The following is a 3,797-nucleotide window of genomic DNA, read 5'->3' on the forward strand; positions in this document are numbered from 1 at the left end:
GTTCTACCCTAAAAGCCTTTTGATTTTATACCTTTCCTTAATGTGCCACCAATGCTGTATTATCGATCATTTTTAGTAATCATTCCACAGTACCCCACTTCTGGTGTGTTGCTTCACCACCAGACCTAGCAGCTTGGACTTCTCTGTGCATGCACAGCCTCCTGCAGCTGGGTTCCCAGCTGTGTCTACATGAGCTAGCTTTGAAAGTAACTTGTCGGATACCAACACCTGATTTTTCCCCTTCTCTCTAAATACGCATTTTATATGTATAGATTTTAACCTGGGGAAATCTCCTGTGCCCTTTTACACTGCACCAGGTGTGGTGGAGCCAGCCAGGCTGGTGAGGCAGAGAACAGAGGAGCTCCTGGCAGACACCGCCTGGGGTAGAGAATGTTAGTACTGCAAGCTGCTCCTCTTCTTCACCTGCAACAGCTTGCTGAGCTGGGGCAGATGCGCTGGGATGCGTGTTTGGAGCGGGCAGAGGGGTGGGCTGCGAGGACTGCCCAGGAAGGACAGAGTGCAGCCATGGAGAGGAACACAGGGCGCGTGGGGGCCATGCAGTGCAGTCTGCGTGCAGTGCACAGGGTGCAGGCACTGTGGGGAGGTGACATTTGTCCTGTTGCCACCCCATGGCAAGGTGGTCAGAGTCCAAAGCTGCCTTAAAGCCTCTGAGTGAGCAGTTGTGGCTGCCCAAGACAGTGACGGGCTGATGCAAGCAAGGGAAAGACATGCAGGGTTGTTTGAAACAGGGGGATCAGGGCTACACATCCTGTAGGTACCACTGGGAGCATCACATTTGCTAGGAGTACATGAGTTTCTCTCTCAGCATAGAGCAAAGTAATCATGTAGCTGCTCTGATTTATGCCAAAATACTTGCATTCCTACAGATTCTTCCCAACAGCTGGAAACAACCAGCACCATGATGCATGTCAGTGAGTACAAGGGTCATTACCTTCTGCTTCCATCAAGCACTAGAATACTCACAAATGTTACGTTCTGATTTACAAAAGCGAACAGGATTATTTTTTAAAAGCCATACCAGAGACATTCTACATTAAAGCAACAATAGAAAACAGGCACTACAGTTACATAAAAGAGCTTTCAAAATGGCATGCATTATTGGGCTTATGTATTATTATTGCTATTTATAATTAATGGAAATGTAGCATTTTTCACTAATGGAAAACAACCACTGCAAAGAGCACTTTGATTGCATTACATTTATTACCCATCTTAGGAGCTAAAAATGCACTTAACCTGTAATTAAGCTTACACAATAAAAGCTTTGTAAATATTGCAGTTGGAAAGTGTCCTCTCAATATCATATACTACCATTAGACAGAAATATTTGCTCTAAGGAACGTGTCTTTGAAATTACAAAGTTGTTTTCCTGAAAGAAAGAAAGAAGGAAAAGAAGAACCATAAATACAGCACTGCCTTGTTGCTCCACAGCCTTTGCTCCTTCAAGAGTCAAGAACTCTTGTCAAGAACTGCATGCTTAATCAACACTGTGTGTGAGCAGTAATAAAAGAAAAAAAATATCTGTGGTGCTCTGAAACTTCTTTCACTGTTGGGGATATGAGAAATAGAACCAAATGCAGGAAAAAAAAAATCTGATGTGCAAAAACTGTTTGCTAAAGAAAAATTGAAACATTTTTTCCAGGGAGCCACCCCACTGGATGGTAGTATACAGCAAAGTGGGTAAGGTGCTGTATGAAGGGTTCTCACCCTTGATTTTGCCCAATTTCTGTTCACCTTTGTTTCCCTTGGGTGTAACACACTTGCTTAATCTTGACTTTTGGACTTTATGCAGAATAGGTAGATGCTGGTTATAGACAGCAGAGAGGATGTGTACAAACATCATGCTCTTTGCTCTCTATGTCCTCTGAACAGGGCCGTGCCTGACCCCACAGGCACATAACTGCTATCCTGACAGTACCACCAGACCAGACACCTGGGATGTCAGCCACTCCTCCCTGTCTTGTGCCATAAGCAAACTTGCTGCTGGTACACTCTATCCCTTCATCCAGGTCATTAATGAATATATTGAACAAGACTGTACCCAGTACTGACCCCTGAGGGACACCACTTGTTACTGACCTCCAACTAGACTCTGCACCACTAACCACAACTCTCTGAGCTCTACCTGTTAGCCAGTTCTCTATCCACCCCACTGTCCATTCATCTAACCCACACTTCCTAAGCTTGCCTGTGAGGATGATGTGGGAGACAGCGTCAAAAGCCTTGCTGAAGTCAAGGTAGGCAACATCCACTGCCCTCCCCTCAACCACCCATCCAGTCACACAATCGTAGAACACTATCAGTCAGACATGACTTCCCCTTGGTGAATCCATGTTGAGTACTTCTGATAACTTTCTTTTCTTCCAGATGCTTTGAGATGACACCCAGAACAAGATGTTCCATCGTCTTTCCAGGGGTGGAGGTGAGGCTGACCAGCCTGTAGTTTCCCAGGTCATCCTTCTTCCCACAAGAATTCCACAAGAAGTGCTGTGTATTCCTACCTTACTACCTACCTAAACAAGTGCTAAGAGTGTTTCTCATTTTGTAATATTTAGCAACACAGTTTGAGCTTAGAAAATCTTTATATTTCTGTTTCAAAAAGAAGAAGGAAGACCAAGTGACATAATAAACCTTAAGTTACTGGCAAGTTCTTTGCATAATTTCAAAAAAGCCTTCTCAAACTCAAGAGCAATATTTTTTTTCTTAGGAGTAATGAATATCAAAGCCTTAGCCTCAAATATTTAATCACTGTACTCCAAACAATCTTCTAGTGATGGTTGATATTCCTTGCGTATCAAATTGTTTATAATTATACATAAAAATCTAAAGAAATTATCCTTTTGAAATTAATTTTTGCCCGTTTGATTTTAGGATTTTGGCCTGGAATACCAGTGGACTGATTTATTAAATAAGCCTTCAATTCATAAACAACCTAGAACCAGATTTCAAAGGGAAACAACACTGACTGGAATGTTTCTGGTGTGCTTTGGAGAATGCAGAGTACCGTATAGATGAGTTGCACATGCCGCATGATTATAGAAGCAATTAAATTCTTAGTAAACTTGAGGGAGAGGGGAATTCTTCATGACAAAGCCATATCCTGATATTATGCAACAAGTAACAAGGAAGAGTTGGATGTCCCCTGGAAGCAGGACTTGGATGACATTAGCATTTCTCTTTAAATTACTCACTGTGAGAGCTGTCCCAGTGTTAATGATGACTTTGGCACTAGTCTAGGTAAATGCTCCTTTTAGCCTATCTAAATTTGCTCTAAGCAGAGTTAGCAGGTATTGTTGCAGGGTTCTGATTCTATATTAGCATTTCTTACGCTATTTTCTGGTAGAGCTTCACCACCATACATCAGTGGTTGGGAGTGGAAAACAGCCATGCTGCTGTAGCTGCGAGCAAGATTTTTTTAATTATTTGAGGCCTTTGAAGTCTGGTAGTAAGATTGATTATGGGTTACAGACTGCAGATTTCTCACAGCCACCTTTTAACGCACTTTCTTTTGAAGAGTGCACCACTTCTTAAATGGAACAATTTGTGGCTGAATCTACATTGACAGTTAAGGTCAGAATTGGTGGCATTAGAGGGCAGGATATCCCTTATGTCTTAGACACTGCATCTGTTCATGCTCATAACAGTTGTTTCTTCCACTCCTGCAAGACAGTCTGTCTCTAGAAACTGCTCCTGGTGCTGTGTGACTTGTAAGGGATGCAGAGAACCATGACAAGGACAGACAGCTTAGGGAATATGAGGCAGGACAGAAGATGCTG

This window comes from Charadrius vociferus, unplaced genomic scaffold (assembly GCF_000708025.1).
Source record: "Charadrius vociferus isolate BGI_N301 unplaced genomic scaffold, ASM70802v2 scaffold649, whole genome shotgun sequence".
In the NCBI taxonomy this organism is placed as follows: domain Eukaryota; kingdom Metazoa; phylum Chordata; class Aves; order Charadriiformes; family Charadriidae; genus Charadrius; species Charadrius vociferus.